Here is a 19,960-nt window from a genome sequence, read left to right on the forward strand (position 1 = left end):
TTCTTAGCTAGATGTCTGGTGGGGTGGCTCTCAACAGTGTTCTCACAGGTCCCAGGACCACCTGTGGAGCATCAGGATGGCCCAGTTTGGGGACTTCTTTGCTACAACCAGAGCTACAGCTAAGGAATGCTCACTACACCTGTAGGTCTTTGTTGGTCCGTGGTCCACCTCCGGGGTAAGTCTTTCTTCTGGTTTCTGTCACATTTCAAGAGCAAATGAAGACCTCCCTCCTCCCTAAGACCAGACTTAAAGGCCTCAGGCAAGGCCTATACCCCTGTTGCTCTGTTCTTCCACTAGGAGCTCCCAATAACAGGTGGGAATGAAAGGTCTCCATGTCCAACTAAGCAAATCCTAATAAAGAAGCTGGTGGTTCAAGGAACCAGCCTTCTGTAGCCTGAATTCTGGCCAGAGCAGGGACTGAAGTAAGCTTTCCAGGGCGTGTGGAGGAGGGGACCGTCCCTCTAACACAGGAGGAGGGGACTCTCCCTCTAACACATATCCACCAATCTGTAAGTCAGGCTCTAAGCTCGGTTTTCATCTTCATCTCAAGAATGGCATGACTGTCAGCTGTGGTGGTTCCTATCTGTGATCCCAGCACTCAGGAAACCGAGGCAGGGGGTTTGCTGCAAGTTCCTGAGACCCCATCTCAAATTAAAATGATAAAATGGCTACAAAGAAGGACTGATACTGCAGATGGCATCATACAAAAGAGAAAGTAGGAGCTTGGGTTCATGGCTGTACTGTCCAAGCTTATTCTGCGCAGAGGCCAAGCTGGGCTTTGGTGTGGTTTGTGTTCTATTTCCAAGCCCCAGCTATGTTCTCCTCCCATTCTTAGAGGCTGAGGTTTTAGGTGGCAGGGACCTAGCAGGGGCAGGTTTCCCCGGAGGCACAGGCTGGAGAGGATGGCACACACAAGCCTGCCTCCATGTCTGCTGGTCCTGCCTGCTTGCATCTCAGCAGCTCATACGGTTTTACGATGATGGTTATTTCTGAAGGCACTTGAAATTAATGATGGCTCTAAAATGGCTGGGACAGCAGAGTCATTGCTGAGACCTCTAATTAGCAAGAAAAACGGAGCCGAGGAGCTAGGAGGCAGTGGAAGCTGGGTAAGCAGAGGTAGGCATGGGGTGTGGGGCAGGGGTGGTGCCCACACTCAAAGCTTTTGGAGCTGGGTGCTCAAGTGAACCTCATATTCTGTTTTGTGCCACATATTACCTTGCTGTGCAACCTTGAAGGGGAACTGCACCTCTCTGGGCCAAAGTTCCCTCAGTTGTATGCCAAGGCCTCAGGATTCTTCTGCCCTGCCTAGACAATGGGGATAGTAAGATAAGATCCCTTAGTTCCTTAGAGGAAAATTCTAGGTTCCTAGAAAGCTAAGTCCTAAAATCAGGGCCCTTGGTACCCCCGGGAGCCACAGCAGAGGCCTAGCCTACCCCATGCTCTGAAGTCCTTTATTCTCAGGTAAAGGCTGCTGGCATAATGAAGTCCTAGAGATTCAGGCTGGAGCGAAGTGGATTGGGACATGGCAGTTAATCCATAGGTCAGAGCCCTGTGATGGTGCAACTGTGAGGCAGACAAGGGAGTCTGGACCTGCAGGAGCCGAATGCAAAGTCTCCACCCTGGCCACAGGGTGCTCCTGGATCCCACATAGTCATGCCTCTCTGTTCTCTCAGGGCTGGGTTTGTAGCGCCATTGCTGGGGGCTCGAGAGTGAGTGATATGCCCCTGTCTGTCTAGAAGCAGAGTAGTCAGTAACCCTCAGTGGAGGGTGGGGGGTGGGGTGGGGGCACGGCAATAAACACCGAGGGGAGGTCAGAACACCCTCAGGGTCCTCAGCAGAAGCCCTAGTAGGGTTGGAAGGCTGCCTGGCCTGGATGTGACGTCCATGAGACTGAGAAGTAAGAACTTTGTCTGAAGCCAATCAATGACTTCCTGGCCCACTCCAAAGCCCCCAAGAAAAGACCCAGTGCTATTCCTAACTTTGACTTATCTTGGAATGGGAGGAATCAGAGAAGTGCTATCTCCACTGGGGATAAAAAGATTAAATTGAGAGCAAAAAATATGAAAATATAGATAACGATTTGTAAAAGGGACCACTCTCCAGCTCTTGGGGCCTTGGCCTCTGTGCTTGGCAGAGAAACTGCTCCTAAGGGCCTGGGCTTGGCGGTCCCCATGGAGCACACGAGGGGAAATTCGAGCTAATGCATGCAAACAGGCAGCTCTGTTAGCAAACCCATTCATTAAGCACTCATCTTGAGTTCCGATGTCCTGGAGACCCGTCTATTAACTCAGAACCTGTTCTCTGAGGCTAAAGGCAGTGTAGTAGATCCAGAGGCCCTCAGGCAGCCTCAGGTTCTAGTTCTCATACCCCCTCTAACTGTTGTGTGACCCTGGAAAAGTCACTGCTCTTTCCAAATTTCAGTTGCCCTCTAATAGGCGGAGCTAAGGTGACTCCTGCCTTACAGTCTCTCCCTGGGTCATCCCAATCCCCCTGAGTGCAGATGGACTGACTGACTCACCTCCCTCCCCTTCCCAGTGTCATAGGGCTTCACACATGTCAAGCAAGTATTCTAACCATCAAGCAACACCTCCACACCCCGACTTACTTCCGATGAGTAGAATGTGGCAGAAGAGAGGGGATGTCACTTTGGATATAAGATTATAAAAAAAGAAAAGAGAAGATGCAGCCTCTGTCTTAGGTGTTTTCTGTCCATGGTCGCTTGTTTATTCTAAGGGAAGCAGCTGCCATACCATCAACAGCTCTATTGAGAAGCCCACTAGAAAGGAACTGGTGTCTCTAGTCAGCACTACAGGACCCAGGGCCAGGGAGCCAACATGGAAGCAGGTGTTCCTCGAGCAGGGCTCTGGGAAGATCACAGCTCTCTGAATACCTTGACTGAAGCCCCAAGAAACCCTGAGTCAGAGAAGCAACTCTGCCTCACTTGGATTCCCTCCCTGAACAATCTATGAGGTCATATTATTTGATTCAAGCCTCTGCACGTAGAGATGATTTGCTACAAAGCAACACACACCAAAGGCATGCTCCACCTGTTACAGGTGTGCAACCATTCCTTGCTCTCACCCTGGCTTGGGACATGGGGATAATTCAGGCGAAGTGCCTCCTGCCAGTGGGGTGAGGAACTGCACAATAACTTAGCGGCTCCCTGATAAGGTTGAAAAGATGTATAGTCTGTTACTCAACAGCTCCACGCTGGGTACATATCGCAGAGAACCAGGCTAGCACAGAAAGGGCCACTACGATGTTTTTGTAACAGTAGAGGTCAAAAGCATTGGCTATACCTCTCAGTGGCAGGAAGATGGACAGAGTGCAGTGTGATCACACAACGGGATATCAAATGATTATGACAGACACTAGAGTCACACAAGCTAGTTCAGACAATCCCATAATGCAGTGTGGAGGAACAAAGCAAAGATGCACAGAAGGCCAGAGCATTATGTCACATTCAAAAGCATACCTTACGATCTGAGCACAGCTATCTACACACAGGGGAGGTAAATGCACATGAGAATGACCGCCACTCTGGGAGAGTGCCACTTCTCAGAGAGGCAAGTACCCCCCACGAGCCCCACCCTGCTCCGAACTGGGTTAACTGTTTACTTGGCAACTCATTTGATTGCTCAACAGCCCCACAGGGGCCATCCTATTATTTGTTCTTATGGAAGAAACCGAGGCATGAGGTACCCAGGGAGATAACCCTGGGCTCCTACATCTAGTGGGCACCTGGGGCTTGGTTCCCACTCTGCTGTTCACATTGGGGAAGAAATGGCCTCTAGCTATTCTTTGGTCACATGGGACACTTTTTCTCTTCCTTAATATTGTAGGCTGAGATGTGGCAAATCTTAATCAAGCAGTTTGTGGTATTTGTGGAGCCTTCGAGTTCAGTGTAGCGCCAGTTACTAGACTTGTGAGGGAGGCTTAAACCAGGGAAGGGTGGACGAAGAAGGCCGGAATAAGGCCATCCAGTTCAAGACAGTTCGAGTTTATGTGGGCTCAGTTCACAGACAGATCAAGGTTGAGGTTAAGGAATATGACTGAACAATTGTGTCATGAGAGGTCCTCACGTAAGCCTCAACCACATCCGTAGAGGGACTGTGGACATCCCCATTTAGCCAGTGGGGAAATAGTACCAGAAAGGTTGAGCATCTTCTCCAGCCCACACGGCAGACATGAGATTGAAGGGACATTCTCTCGTTCCATCCTCCCCTGCCTTCCTGTGATAACACGCAGACAAGAGTCCAGGATTTGCTGCCCACGGGGCTATCTCAGTCTAAACCAGGTGATCTGAAGGTATTTGGGAGGAAGGGGACCAACTAGGACAGACTTCCTGTCCTGGGATAAAGAGGCAGGTACTTGAGTGGACTCTCTAGTGACGAGGCACTCAACCACCCATCCTTCCATCCATCCACTCATCCATCCACCCATTCATTTATCACTCAACAAACATTTGCCACGGCTTTCTCTGTGCCTCCAGAGCCCATAGTCTAGCAAACAAGATTCAGCCCAGTGTGATGCAGACTGTGTTTGCACACACACACACACAGAGCAGGCACCAGGGAATCAGGACAGGCATGCAGGAGGTAGTCAAGGCTGCGCTGAATCAAGAAGTGAGGAGACAGTTATGTGTAGAGAGGTAGGGAGGTACCCCACACAGACAGCAAAGATGCAGGGACCCCACCCTTGGGTGGGGAAGACCGCTTCTAGCTAAGGAGACTTATGGGGTGTGAGGCCGAGTTACTGCCACCTCCTCAGTTTGTAGGCAGCTGGATCCCTGGGCTATGGCAGCCCTGTGGGGCAGACTGGGCCCTGCTCCAGAGGGATTTAGAGCAGGGGAGTTCAAACCATAACGGCGCATGTAATTATGTGCAAAGCTGAAGGAGGGCTCCTTAATAATTGATGGTAGGAGAGAGTAAATATCGGCAGAGGCACCCGGCTGCATCGCCCCGTCCCGTCTGGCTGGGGCCCAGGGCAGCCGCCGGGCTGCTAATATGCCTATAAATTATTGAACTTATAAAGAAGAAAGCAGGTGTCATGTCGTACCCATAAACAGCTTGTTAGCTAAGACTAACGAAGGGGTGGCAGGCCCCTTGGCATGGCATCCGCACCCCTATCCGGATTACAGGGGGAACCAGAGGCAGAGAGGAGAGAGTCCAGTTTGTCCCATTTCTGGCCTCCCACCATCTGACCTATTGTGACATCTGGCAGTCCTGGAAGGGGAGAGGAGATCAGAGTTGTGGGTGAGAGCTAGCCAAACTGTGGACAGTGGACAGACGTGGCCATGCATCTGCCTGAGGGGTTGAGGAGCAGGAGAAATTGGGAGGCCTGTGGGTCACACTTCCTAAGGAAGCCACTATTGACTGTATCACCCTGGCAGACCACCTGTCCTCTCCGAGTGGCTTTCCACTTCAGTTGCCTGGGCTAGTCTATTTCGGTAGACTATGAGGAGGTCCTAGGAGTGTACATGCATGGCACTCCCGGTGCAAAGCAGGCTTTAGGAATGGGTGCTCCTCCCCATCTACCTCCAGCACACAGAGCCTCCTAATTAGATCAGGCCTAATGAGGCTTCTCTCTGCCAGGCTGTTTACGCTCCATTAAGACCCAAGTCCAGGACAGCAGCTGGGGAGGCACAGTGAAGTGGGGGAAGATGCTGGGCTGCTACCTAGCCCACCCAGGCTCCTCTGTCTACAGGCATCTCATCCCAAGGAATAGAGAGGGTAAACGGAGACAGGGTGCCGGAGTTAGAGCCAGAACTGGCTCCCAGGAGTCTCAGAGGTGCTCATGGCATGCTCAGCTCTTTGTTAGGGGAGGCTTACAAATCCCTAGCTAGACACCAGCGAGTGAGGTGCAAGCCTGGCACAACTCTTGGGCTGGCAGCCCTTACTCAGTTCTGATACCCCCAAAAGGCATATTCCTCAAGTGGGTGGAAGGAGAAACTCCTAAAGCTCTCACCAGGTAAGCCTCAGCATGGCTTCTTCTCTCTGGGGAGGTGGTCCTCTCATGTTATCGTCTACAGACTCAGTCTGTCCTCAGTATCTGCTTTATAGACCCAACATAGAGGCCCTGTGGCTATCCAAAGCCAGGCAGCACTGAAGCATCTGGAGTCTGGGCTTGCTGATCTCCCCTGACAGTCGGACCTCAGGCTTAGCCTTGGCCAGGTATACAGTGTGACAAGCCAGGAGCTCCCTTCCTACCTGGCTATCCAGTCCATCCATGCCTAGTGTGGTTGTGTCAGGTTGGGGTGGTAGGAGTCTGTGATATTAGCTAGACTGGCATAGTCAGAGAAGGGGTGGAGGAACCCTCAAGGCGCAGCTACCCTAAGAGGGGCATCTTTAGTCTGGGACCACAGGCCATTTGTGACAAATAGGACCATTAGTCTAATTTCTAAGCTTATATCAAACTGAGGGGACAGTGCACAGAGATGTAGCAGAGTGGCCACCAGGGGGACAGCAAGGCAAGATAGACCTCTGGGCAGGTAGCAGGTAGACCTAAGTCCTTAGATACTGGGGACAGGTGTGGCCACAGGTCAGAGGAGACTGGATCTCTGGAGCAGACTGAGGCAGAGGCAGCCTGAGGCAGCCTCCAGGCCCTCTTCCTTGTTTGTCCAGGCAAGACATTGATGGTGCTGAAGGGAAAAGCTGGGACATACGTGATGTCAGGCTGCACCCTGGGGCCAGAGGTCACATGAATTCAGTGACAGGAGGGAGACTAGGAACCTCTGGTCTGCTGTCTCCGTGGGATCTGCTCTGCACATACAAGTCTACCAGCCCCCATCTATCAAATCAGACATTCTGTCCCTCCTGTGATAGGCAGTGTGTGAGAACCCCACTGTACCCCCAAGTCAGGTTCCATACCCCAGGAGTCGCAACTATGGTTCAAAAGCAGCAAGTCAGAGAGAAACTTCCAGAGACTTGGTGCTGTTTTCTGGTAGGTTGAAGATCTTTCTGCAGCCCTCACTCCCCTCTAATATGGGATGGGATATCTTTGTCCACAAGGCAATGGTATGTGTGATGGCTGGGTGAAGCTTCTGGAACATGATCTTTCCTGGCCAAGCACTTAGGTAGTTCTTTCTGTGCCTGCCTTGTCTGATCTAAGCTCTTGCTCCAGCAGATCGTGAGACCCCAGTGAAATGGCCCATTCTGATCATCCTGACCGTTGCGGCAGGCCCAGCACACCTCACCCTCAGGAGGAAGACCCATTGTGAGCAGGAAGCCAGTGTGGCTCCTCTGTGCATATCTAGTTTGGGGATATTTTGGGGACATGCCTGTGTAGTATTGTGGGCCTGTGGGCCATATGTCAGGGTGAAATTTGGTGTCTTTTTCATCAGAATTGGGGAAGGTCAGCAGCAGGCCTTTCTGCATCTCTTTCTGTTCTTCAAGGCCTGTCAGCCCTGGGAAAAAGCTCCTAATGTCCCATGCAGTGTCTGCCCTCTGGGCAGAAGAGAGCAGCGAACACAGACAGCATCCTTTGTCCATCCTCACTGCCTACCTGTCTCAAGCCCCACGACATGCATGAGGGCAAGTGAGAGAGGGAGGATGTCCTGATTCCAGGGATCCCAGGAGAAGACACAAGCATCTTCTTCCCTTTCTGTCCCTACCCCTTCACATGTGGCATTTCTGTCGCTGAAAAATGAGCTTGGCATTTCTGGGCAGAAAAGCACCATCCTGCAGGTCCATTTTTGAGATAATGGAAAATGGGCCCCCAGAGCGTGTTGAGTGCAGGGGGCAGGTTGGGGCCTAGCCAGGCTCTTTCTTTCTTTCTTTCTTTCTTTCTCTCTCTCTCTCTCTCTCTCTCTCTCTCTCTCTCTCTCTCTCTCTCTCTCTCTCTCTCTTTTAAAAAAAAATTGACACAGGGTTTTTCTATGTAGCGCTGGTTGTCCTGAAACTCGTTCTGTAGCCCAGGCAAGCCTCAAACTCAGAGATCCTCCTGCCTCTGCTTCTTGAGTGCTGGGATTAAAGATGTGCACCACCATGGCAGGCTCCTAGCCAGACTCTTACTGGCCACTTTTAAACTCAGGGAAGATGCAGTCCTACAAAGGAAGGGCAACATTCATTTCATGAAGAAAGATGAGGTGACTTGCTTTGGAGAATCCAGGACCCATAGCTAGTCCTGACCCTGGCCACTGTCATGGAAGTTTGAGCTTAGACAGAGGTTCCCCGGATGGGATCCTCTTCATGAGCACTTGGTACGGATCGGGGGCAGTCCGAGATTTTAGACCCCAGCAAGGCTCCCTGTAGTCTCAAATTTAAACTTGGGTGTGCACACTGAGGCAGTGTGTTCACACCACCTGCTAGGGTGTGAAACCAGCCAGAAATACCTGCGCTGTTGTGGTGGCTCAGCAGGCAAGTGGGGGAGACAGGCCTGGTATGCCCTCAGGAAGTCCCAGTGACTCAGACTGCATTCCACCCCACCCCCTGCCCCACACATCCAGACACCCTTCCTCCCATGCACATAGTCTAAGAACAGGCTTGTCTAGGAGCCGCAATCCTTCCTACCCAGAGCAGGGCAGGGAGGCTGTCTTAGACAATTCAGGGGGCCGAGGGGTCTGGAGTAAGGATCCCTGGCACCCTAGCACCTGGTGGGATGGGTAGGGATGGACTGCAGACTCACTCACCCCCCAGAGTCGTTCAAGCAGTAGGCAGACCTCTTGGCTACTCATTCCACCAGTGGCCAACTCTTCGCACTTTCAGCTTGGCTGTGGTATTTTCACATCGATGAGTTGGAGGTGGGGGTGGGGGTGTCTGTGTGTGCCTCATAGTTGGAGATAAATACCAGATCATGTCTGAAGCATAGCAAGCAGACAAACATATCTGGGGTTCCTGTAAGTGTCTACCCATCCCACCTTCATGCCCACTGGCACGGTTGCTGCCTCTGAAGGTCCTCCCCTGTGTGCCTACTCCCCCATCTTACCAGTCCTGAAGAGCTGGCTCCAGACCTACTTTAGAGAGGTTTGAAGGCTTTCCTCAAGCCAACGACAGTGCTGGGCATGGAAAAGTGAGCAGGAGGCCCTTGCTGCTCAGCTCCTCATGTAATGGGCATGGACCATTCTACTGGGGTGGGGAGTTGAAGAAGCTTAGGGGTATAACATACCAGGTGACCCTCAGATACCATATTATCTCAGGGCCCAGGAGGCCCCAGCACAGCCCCAACTTGAGTGAGGAAGACCTCACTTTCCCCATCCACCTGCCCTGCCTATCTCCCATGGCAAGGTGACAGAGGGGACATCTGCAAGAGCTTGCTGAGGTGAGCAAGAGGACAGGCACCCAACTGCAGTCACCTTCCAGCCTTCTCAAGAAAGTAGTGACCAAGGCTCTGACCATCCCTGCTTATACTTCAGTTGTCTGTCTATGAAACATGCATGAGCCAAGCATGTGACCTGGAAAAGACCTCACAAACCAAACGTACGACTCCCAGCTCATCCCACGGTGGCATGCAAGGGACTCCCACCTGGGCACATATGTGCACCTAGAGACTAGCACACAATTGGTATCACTTTGTTTCTGTCCCTCCAAGGAGTCCTGCTTTCCCAGTATTCTGCTGTCATGGCAACCAAGAGAGCTAAATGGGGGGTAGGGGTAGGGAGGGAAAAAAGGGTTGAGGGACCTAACAGTGGCTTGGAATGAAGCTGGAGGCTTAAGTTCCTCTTTCTTTTTTATACCCCAAATATGGGTCACACCTCTGTGGGCAGTGGGGGGTGGACACGACTGGATAGAACTGCTTCCAGAGATAGTCAGCTCAGAAGCCACCAGTCCATTGTCCTGGGAGTACATGCTGCACCTAGAAACCCTGGGCATCTCCCTGATGAAGGTCAGCATAGGAGCAAACCCTCCACTGAGCTCCCAGTGACTTCTCTGTCCACAGGGAAAGGCTAGCATTTCGTGGTTCGATAGGGTCAGCAGATGGCCAGGGAAGGGTGTGCTTCTCCACATGGGGCCAGAGGGCAGACAGACTCTGTGACCTTTGAGGCACTGCCAGGCTTTTAGTCTGTGCCCTCAGGTGCCAGGGCAGTAACTCATCTCATGCTCCCACAGCCCTAGGAAGAAGGTGTGCTGGCATCCCTACCACACAGGAGGCAGTGGCCTGGGGAGGCGGGGAAGTCACTCAAGGTCACAGAGGAGTGACTGATAGCCGGGGTACTTATCTCCTGAGGAAGACAGAGACCCAGGACCCATGTGAGCTAAACACCTGTCTTACTGATATGGTACTGGGAGGCCAGTCTCCCCAGTGGCTATGCTAGTGGGAATCCAGAGGTGGGCAGGGTAGGGATGACCAGTTGAGAACACCAACCCCCAAACTCTTGACCCAGAACTTGTCTATACCAGACCCGGCCAGTTGGTACCAGGATAAAAGCAAAGGGCACCTAGGTTCTTTTATGGAAGTCAGAGCAAAAAAAGCAGAGAGTGGCCAGAGCTACAAGGAGGAGGGAGGCAGCCTCGCAGGGAGGACTCTAAGGGTCGTTCTAGAGGAGCCCGCGGGAGGGACAGGACCCGCTGCAGGACCCAGCCAACAGACAGGGCCATGGGTACCCAAAGAAGCGACAAGAGCAAGTACTGAGTGGGAAGGCTGGAACAGCCAGGTCTAAACAAGGCTGTGGAGGGGCCATAATGGTCTTGAGTGGATCTGGAAGAGGAGTAAGCATGAATACGTGCCCACGGGACCTTCTTCCCCAATACAGGGCACCTTTCTAACTCCATGCCGAGATGCCACAGGGACCAAGAAGTCCAAGAGCCTCCTCCCGGTGGGGCAGGATGACTCACAAATGCAATGGCAGGGCTAGTGGTGGCTCATGTCTTTTTCTCTTAGTGCTGCCTTTGAACCCAGGTTCCACAGGACAGGGACACTGGTGGCCGGTGGATCCCAGCAGCTGTGGGGCGAATGACAGCCTTGCTGAATGCTGTTCCAGGTGGCCCAGGAAAGGCCCTGGCAAAGCCATGCACTCCATGCTGCCCCTTCCCATGCCCTTCACTTTGGTCTGCCCTCCCCCACCCCACTTTCCTGTCTCTCTGTCATTGTTCCTGTGTTTTCAGCCCTCAGCACTTTTTCTGAAAGAGAACAGCTGGGCTGCTGGAGTCACAGAGGAAATATTTTTTTTGACTACTTAGCAGATTCCCCTCCTCTATGAAAACTGATGCCACCATTGCAGATGGATTGACAGACAGACAGGAAGGTATCTGTTTCCTTGCCTCCTTCTCCTGGGGTTCTGTTTTGGGGGGAGGAATGGTGGTAGAGGGGGACGGGTTTGGTATTGGGTCCTTCTGAGCATCACCAGTCCCATTTTACAGATGAGGATGCTGAGCCCCAAGGTCACCTAGAAACATTAGCCATTGAGTTTCCATTCCCACAAAAGCAAACATTTAAGGAGAGCTTGCTGTGCGCCAAGTGCAGTGGCTGCTGAGAACATGCAGTGGTTCTGAGCCAGACACATTGTTGCTGACACTTTGCACAGAAGAAAACAAGGCTCAAATGTGCACATGGCTACTCTGAAAGATGCCTCTTCCTCTCCAAGTGAGACTTGACCCCGTGACCCCACAGCTTCCCACATTCTTCCCACATTGATTGCTGTAGCATGCCTGGCCTGACCCTGAATCCTATGGTCAGACGGGGAGAGTGTTCAGATGGCCAAGTCTGTCTCAGCCTCTGGCCACCCTCTTTGGGTCTCAGTGACCTTACTGTGAAAAGGGGAACCAGGGTACACTGAGTCTCAGGGAACAAGTAAAATGGGGTTGAGCCATAAGTACCATGTTGGCCTGCCTGTGCCCCTTCCCAAGGGTCACCCTCCTCATCTAATTCTGCAGGATTTGCATGATATTAGAAGGGAGAGGTGTTTGCAAACTGTAAAGTGGTGTGCAGATGAAGAGAAGGGGCCATGCCTTCCCTGTAGCTCTGCTGTTAAAGCATCAGGAGGCCAATTTGCTGTTTCCAGTGTGGTGTGTAAACAAGTGCACAGCATGTGCACCTATGTGTGTGTGTGTGCACATGTGTGTGCGCGCGTGCACATGTGTGTGTGTGTGTGTGTGTGTGTGTGTGAGAGAGAGAGAGAGAGAGAGAGAGAGAGAGAGAGAGAGAGAGAGAGAGATCGAAGGCTCTTGGAGGCCATGCCATGGAACCTAAAAGTGAGGGGGGATTTCAAGATAATCTTAAAAGCCAAAAAAAAAAATTAATATGTGTCAAAAGGAATAAGGAGGCTTAAATGGCTCCCAGGTGGGACACAGAATAAAAGAGTCCTTGCTGTTATTTTTTGATTGTCTCCATGCTGGGAAGACAGGCAGAGGGTCGCCATGGCAACTCTGGGCATCCAGCAGGGGGCAACCTGGACCCTGTAGGTTTTGTCTGGGTTGAGCAATGATTCAGCCCAGTGGAGTTCAGAGGCCAGATCTGCGTCCAATCCAGGTAGGACCCTTGTCCTGAATTCCAGTTTCCTTCTCTTCTGGAAGTCACTCGAAGGGTAAGAAAAGGACAGACACGGGAGTTGTATAGTGAGTGGAGAGGCCAGGGTAAGGATGTGGAAGTCTCAGGATGCGAGCACAGTCAAGGCAGTCCGAAAGGTTGTCACAGAGAGGAGAGAGGGCGTGTGTGGGCAGCGCAGAGCATGGGATGAGGAGGGGGTAGAGGAGGTGGTGAGCAGGCTGGAGAGCACAGGCTTGGTTCTGGCAGCTGTCCTCAGCTACTTGCAGCCTCTGCTGAGGTGGTGTTGCCTGGGCTGGATCTAGAGTACCTTTATCCTCAATGGTGGGTTCCACAGGTCAGGATCAGCCAGAGAGATGCACAGAGAAGGAAAGCCTTCATCGGAAAACCAGCTATGGTAGATCCATCCATGCATGCATACTTCATACACAGAATTATTTTTTCTGCATGTGTAGCTGTATGTATGTATGCGTGCATATGGAGGCCCGAGGCTGGTGTCAGGGTCTCCCTTGACCACTCTCCACCTTATTTATTGAGGCAGAGTCTGCTGGTTGAATCCAGAGGTTGCCCATGTCCAGCTAGCTGGCTTGCTCTGGGGATCCAGGGAATCTGCAGGAATTATGGCCTTCTCATGGGTTCTGAGGATTTGGACTTGTTCTCACGAACCTCATCCATAGAGCTATCTCCCTAGCTTCACAGAGGCCATGTTTTGGGAACAAACTGGAAGAGTGAGCTCTCTGTTTGTGGAAATGTAACTGCAAGCTCTGCCTCTGGCACCCCTGCGTCCCAGGGCGTGACAGTCAATCAGTATGTTCCGAGAAAGTGAATGAGTGACAGAGACTGAATGAGCAGTGTGCGGAAAGCTGCATGGGAACCTAGGAGGCAGTTAACACCTTTTCTCTGCTAATTTGCAGGCTGGTATTGAAAGAGCTAAACAAGCTAATGAAACCCAGCTGATCTAAAAATGGCAGGTGATAGTGTTGCTGCCGAAGCTAAAGGAATCTGAGTGTTGCATGACCTGGGTTGTACCCAGAACTATGGACAAGCAAGATCTGTAGAACATGGCCCTGGATCCTTCTGAAGGTCAAATAGCCAAACCTCAGATGTGCACGAAGCTGTTGTTGGTACTAGGACCGTCTGGACCTAGGGTTTGTTCCAGTCATAATTGTCACTAACAAGCAAGGGTCGATGCACGCGCTATCTCTCGCTGAAGGTTCTTGAAATCACACCATGTAAACAGCTTTAAATAGAGAGCAAGCACACCCAAGCTTCTGTATGCTCGATCAGCAGAATTCCCCCCCCCCCCGAATAAAAGATGGTAGTACCAGTCTGGTCAGTGCCATGCTGGCCTCTTTACCTGAAGAACTAGTTAGCTCTGTCCAGTCTGTGTCCAGGGAAAGGGGCTTGGTGTTTTTAGGTCTTGAAGTCTTTGGATCTCTGGATTGATCCTCAGGGATTCTAGGCTGAGGTTGAGCAAGAGAGGCCTCAGGATGCTTCTTAAATTCTGAAGAAGTCAGGGAAAGCCAGAGTGGAAAATCCAGAATCCATTTCTCCTTCATGCCAGATCCCAGAGGGAGGCTCACGTGACTCCTAAAAGGTAGGCACAAATAGACCAGGGAGTCAGCCAGCATGAGGGGAGGTCGTTACTAACTGACTTCAGGCAAACCTTGCGCCTTCTCTGAATTAAGAACTCGATGGGACAGAAGCATCCCTCACAGAGCCACTGTGGTGATCAAACAAGAAGGCAAAAACAAAGTGCTTCATCAATGAAAAGTGCCAGGAGGCGTTGGTGCTACTCCTGCTGCTGCTGGGGATTCGTTAGGTAGAAGGGGGTCTCTGGGCTTCCAGAAGTGCATGGTAAGATGACGGTTGACAGCTATCCTCTCTTCTCAAACAAACCCACCATCTCTTGCCTGTGGCTGCAGCTGGGGAAGGCACATGGAGCATGCGCATGTGTGTGTGTCGAACAAGTAAATCATTTCCCCCATGTCAATATCTCCTCTGGGTGACATCTGCCTCTCATCTGCCACAGATGCTCAGTCTTCTGTCCTTCCATGACTGAGGTCCTGTGGGGCCCAGCGGGGTCTAGCACACAGGGCCTGACCAATGGGGAAAGGTCAAAGGCGGGGGAAATGGGTAAGGCCCTCCATCCCACTGTGGTCTCCTCAGTTTGAGGAGACGAGCCTCAGAAGTCTGAGGTCAGAGGCGGGGATGGGGACTGAGCACATTACTGACAGAAGACTTAAACCCAAAGAGAAGTTACCCAAGGCCACAGCCCTGTGGCTGTGGATGCAGGTCTAGAGGTCAAGGTGGCTCTGAATTCCAGGTGTCTTGAAACCCAGTTTTCTGTTCTGGTCCACTTGGGCTTCAGTGGTTCAAAATCCTAAGTCAATGTCCCTTCCCATTGTTCCCTACACGCCAGGCCTCCCTTACTCACTGATCTTAAACTCTAGGGCAGACCTATGCCAGGGAGGGCGGCATCTTCCTGTGAATGAGAGACAGGTCCCCAGCCAAGTGGGCTACCCAGACCCCCTAGGCCCTCATGGAGTCGAATGGAACATTTGTTGAATGGAATCGAATTTACTGTTCGATTGCAGGAGATGTAATTTGATCTGGGTCTTATGAAGTCCTTAATAGAGTTAAGGTATTACTAGGATCTGCTGCTTTTTCATTTGTTAAAGAAGGTGCTGGGCTGGAAAAGGGACTCGGCAGAGTGAGGCACCTGGCTGTTCTTCCTGCCCCAGCTGCCTTCATGCCGCACCCTGGGGAAGTCGCCATCTGTCTTCATCCGAAAGCTAAGGTCTTCATCTCTGAAGCAGGGATTGTGGATGCTGATGACTTATCTGAGGGACATGGCCAGGGTAGGGAAGGGAGGGAGGTGGGTCTCCTTGGAGCTGGGGCCCGGGGGGAAGGAGCTCACAGTCATTAGGTACAGTCTGTGTGTTTCCCTCAGTGCACTCAATGCTCTCAGCATCCGTGTGTTGCGGGTGCCTGGGGCCATCGTGAAGTGATGTTTACCGATTCCCTTGAAGATTCTTTTTCTCTAAGCATGGGGTGAAAAATTGCACTCCCTTGTCCCCTTCAGAGTTACATGTGGCTCACGCTTTGACCAATGAAACTTTAGTGGAAGCTACATGAGTCACAAGAGAAAGTGGCCATGCTTCTTCCTGCTGTCATGGCAACTTTGGATATACATGTTAAAATGGTGGGTAGCCATCAGCCTGGGGTCTTGAGTGACAGTCAGAACCAGCTAGTCCCTGTAACAGCCTGGGAATGGAGCTTGTGTTGTTCCAAGTCCCAGGAGTTTGGTCATCTAGTTTGACTGGTCCAGTGCCGCTGTGGTCCCCAACAATGTGCTGTGGGATCCAGAATGGGTAAGCAGTAAAGACAGGGCTCAGTCCCAATCCTTATGATGTCAGAACCACATCTTTCCCAAGCCAGGCTCTAGTGGCTACACTAGGCTGGTCAGATGTGGTCATGCAGTGTCCCTAGGCAGTGGGGACAGGGTCTGCATGCACTAACCACATCTCATCTTCTACTCTTTGCTGAGCACTGTGCCCCGCAGCCTTCACAGCGGGCTGGGGATGTATCATGGGGATGCCTGAGAATCGGAGGTCAGAGGCTGGGCACCTTCACAGTGCTGGGCCCTGAGAGGGTGACACGGATGAACTGCAGGCCTTCTGAGCCTCAGTCCTTTTAGGTGTCACACACTGCCATTCCCCCTGGCTAGTTCAGAAACTAAGTGAGATTCGGGCACACAGTAGGACTCCACTCCCAGGCTCTGTTGTTATTGGGGCCCCAATGCCCCCCTCTCTACCCCACAGCTTCCTGGGAAGAAAGCCAGATGTCCCTCCTTTGGAATCCTGGGCATACTTTCATCTCTTGGGTTCCTCCCTGACCCCTAGAGAAGGGAGGCCTTACACCTGGAGAAGTAGGATGGGTCATATCTGGCTCCCTGTCTCAAATTTCCTACGTATTGACCACTTCCCTCTTCTCCCTGCCGGGGAAGTTCCTTCCCAGGTCTTGATCACACCAAATTTCACACCACACCCTGCTCAGGTGGACACTCCCTCCAGGACTGGGGCCCTATCTCTAGTTTACCTGTTGCTGGAGCCATGTCCTGAACTGTTATACCAAAGCACTGCCCACACAGTGAGCTCCGTCTGGGCCTCTCGCGGGTAGATGGGAAGCCCCTGGCTTGGTGCCATTAGCCCACTGCAAGGATCAAGGCTTTAACAGTGCAGCCTGCATATGCTACCTTTAACTGTTCTCTATGTCACTGTCAATAGCGCTGAGCAACTAGGGACATGAGAGAGAATAGCCCTCAGAAAGGGTCCAGGAAATGGACAGACACATCAGGCAGGAGGCAAGGTCATGCGATTTAGGGGAAAATTTACTTAAGGCCAGAAGTAGTGATCAGAGGGACCTGAGATCCTGGTTTGGGCCTGGGTTGAGCCCCAGGAAGAGTGGCCCCTGATCCATCTCCAGCGGCCCCAGACAGCCGGCTGCTCTCAGAGCAGTCAGTCTGACTCTGCCACCCTCCCTCCTCGCCTCCTTCCACCCCCTTCCCCTGCCCTTTTTCCCTTCCTAAAAGCTCAGAGAAATGGGATTCAGAAGCCTACACTGCCTGCAGAACATGGTTCAGCCTCCCAAAAGAGGAAATGCCAATGTGCGGGTTCTCATGGCAACTCCAGCTCCACCCCCTGAAGCCACCCAGCGCCCATATGGTGAGATTCAAGAAGGGCGCATTGACTCAGCCGGCCCCAGGCCTGACTTGGGCTGCCATGGGCGGCATGTTGGGTTCCTCGGCTGCCCTTTGGCAGCCCAAGCAGGGTGCCAGGATGTAGACTCGTTCTCAGGAGCCGCCTCACCACCAAGCAGAGCTCTCTGTGGCCAGCAATGAACTGGTGCTTTCCAAGGTGGGCCTCGCCTGCCTCTTGCCCCTCTGCCTTTGCTCTGATGTAAACCCTAGGTATGGGAGTTTCTAGTAAGGTTTGGAAGAGCATGGGGAACAGAAGTGGAGTCAGGGGCTATTTTTCTTGTCCCTGGCACTGGTACCATAATCACCTGCCCCATCTCAAGAAATGGTGAAGGTGCCCAGAGCTCTGACCTCTAAGTCATGGAAAGAAGAAGCAGCCCAAGCCTTAGCTGAGATGCCCTAGGGCACCACCGCTCCCTAGCCCCAAACCCCTCCTGTGCCCACGGGGCAATGCCTGCCAGCCTGCCTTGTAGACAACCCTGTTTTTCCAGGCCAGCTGGCATTTCCGTGACTAATGTAGCGGAAACTAGTGCCAGGGTTGGGGACTGCAGGGCTGGTGCTAAGGAGCAGCCTTCTAGGGCTTGGCACCTACCCTGCTTCCTTTGCTGGGGCCCTGTGGTACCAAGAAGAGAGGCAACTCCCTGGCATTTCCCATCTCCTTCTCACCTGACCCTAAAGTGGTTTCCTCAGACTTCATCTAGCCCTACGCCATCTTTCTTAGGTGGGTGTAGCAGGTTGAGGAGGAAGAGTGAAGAGTTTACTTGTCTGCTGCCCTTGCACCCATTCTCTCTGGAGGCTATGAACCCCAAGCTTTCCGTGTGAGTCCGACTTGCATCTTTCTTGCTTCTAAGCCTTCGAGCAGACATTTCTATGCATGTCAGAGCCAGAGAACCCCAAAGACAGTGGACCAGACTCCACAGGAACGCATGAATGGGTCACAGGGTGTAGAAACCACACGAGGTCAAATAGCAAGTCTGGGTCCAGCAGGGCTGAGAAGCAAAAGCCCTGTCTCCCTGCCTATGCCATCCTCAGAGTCCCAAACCGCTGCCTCAAATTATGTCTCCCCTGACTTAAAGAGGGATGGATGGGTAGATGGAGGCAGGGAGCAGGGACTGTGGAACAGATGGGCTTGGAGGCTCCACAGCGGGGGCTCTGAGGGAGGGGGAGGAGCCCCGGAGAACCTGGAACTCTTACAAAGTTGCGAGTTAAAACATTCTTCACACTCCCGCCTCCTTTACTGTTCTGATGAACCAAGACGTGACAAAAATGTGTCAGATTTTTAAAAAACCACACACATACACAAATGCCAGGCCTGTATCTGCCGCCCGCCCAAGCTTGGCCCATCTGCTTCCTGGGGGTGGAAGGGAAGGGGCCTTAGCAGTGGCACCTCATTCTGGACGGTGTAGTCCTGGCTCACAATGGCCTAGGCCATGGTGGGAGGTATCAGCTGGGTTCGCCATGGAGTTCACTACATGTCCTACCCCTTACTCTGAGCTGGGAGTAGCCTCCCTCTCACCTGCTTCAGCTGGGGGACCAGGACTTGGAGAGCTCTCCCTTGATGTACAGATGGGAAGCTGAGGCCCAAAGAGTCACTCAACGAACACCAGCTGAACACAGATTTGCTCTTCACCTCAGGTCCATCAAGCAAAGGGGATCAGTGTGGGCAAGAAACACAGGCAAACTCTCTGGCAGAGCCAGGCCAGAGAGGCACAACTGAGCAGTCAGGGAAAGCATGTGGTAGACTGGGGTCTTCGAGGGAGAAGGCAGCTGGGCTGGCAATGGGGCCTAGGGAGACACTCAACTGGGCCTCACTCCACTGTCATGGGCAGTCTACTTCAGCACCCCAGAGTTGTGGCAAACAGGGACAAAGGTCACTTAGGCAGCTACTCTAGGTTGGGTTGAAGAAGGTCATCAAGGATCATGGGACCAAACGTGACTATGGGCACAGAGGTAGCTTAGAGAACAGCCAATGCCGAGAACCAAAAGAAACTCCTCCAGGCTGGAGGCTTGAGCATGGGGTAGGACAGGGACTAGATCCTGCCAGGCCTGGTAGGTTCCTGGGGGGACTGTTGAGTATGCCAAGCACAGCTGGAAGGATGATATGGGCTTGTTCTGGGCAGATATACAGAGGGCATCACTTCTCAGAGCCAGTCATGTTTCTCTGAAGTACCCTGCTCTTCACCGCATTCTTGAGTCCAGCCTGGCCCAGGACCCAGGTCAAAGAGGCTTTTTGTTTGTTTGTTTGTTTTTTAAGACAGGGTTTTACTTCATAGCTTTGGAACTCGCTTTGTAGACCAGGCTGGCCTCAAGCTCATGGAGATTCTCCTGCCTCTGCCTCCCGAGTGCTGCGATTAAAGGCGTGCGCCACTACCACCTGGCTAAGGAGACTCCTTCTTAAGAGCCTGGTTCAAATGCCTTAATGCCACATCTTCTGAGAAATGTCCTTGAACTTTTTGAGACAAGCAGGTGCAGTAGGCACAACATGGAACCTTCCCACCCTGAGGACTTCCAAACAGGGTTCCTCAGGGACCCTCATCAGAGCGGTCACCCTGTCAAGTCCCCTTGTTCCTCTCCTCTCAAAGCTATCTGGGCAGACACCATCCTAGGCATGGGCAGAGGGCTTCAGGGAGGGCAAGGAGTTTGTCTCACAGCAAACAGCAATTGACAGTTGGGGTCCGTTCAAAATGGCATCACCCCTTCTGAATTCTGAGGCTCTAGGGTCCTTCTGCAGAACAGTGGGAAAGCTGGGCAGGGTAGGCTGTGGCCTGCAGTGCTGGGCAA

The 19,960-nt window shown here is 52.4% G+C and overlaps 1 protein-coding gene across 6 annotated transcripts in view; it reads right to left on the bottom strand.

The window, feature by feature from the left end:
* Positions 1-19,960, bottom strand: part of Lingo1 (leucine rich repeat and Ig domain containing 1) — a 182,946-nt gene that overhangs the window by 19,970 nt on the left and 143,016 nt on the right. For 4 of the 6 annotated variants that reach the window (XM_057768213.1, XM_057768214.1, XM_057768211.1 and 1 more), the window contains one exon: positions 13,778-14,010. The exons of the other annotated variants lie outside the window; for them this stretch is intronic. The gene's annotated coding sequence lies outside the window, so the exon portion shown is untranslated. The remainder of the gene's footprint in view (positions 1-13,777; positions 14,011-19,960) is intronic. 6 annotated transcript variants of the gene reach the window in all.

Source organism: Chionomys nivalis, chromosome 4 (genome assembly GCF_950005125.1).
Source record: "Chionomys nivalis chromosome 4, mChiNiv1.1, whole genome shotgun sequence".
NCBI lineage: Eukaryota > Metazoa > Chordata > Mammalia > Rodentia > Cricetidae > Chionomys > Chionomys nivalis.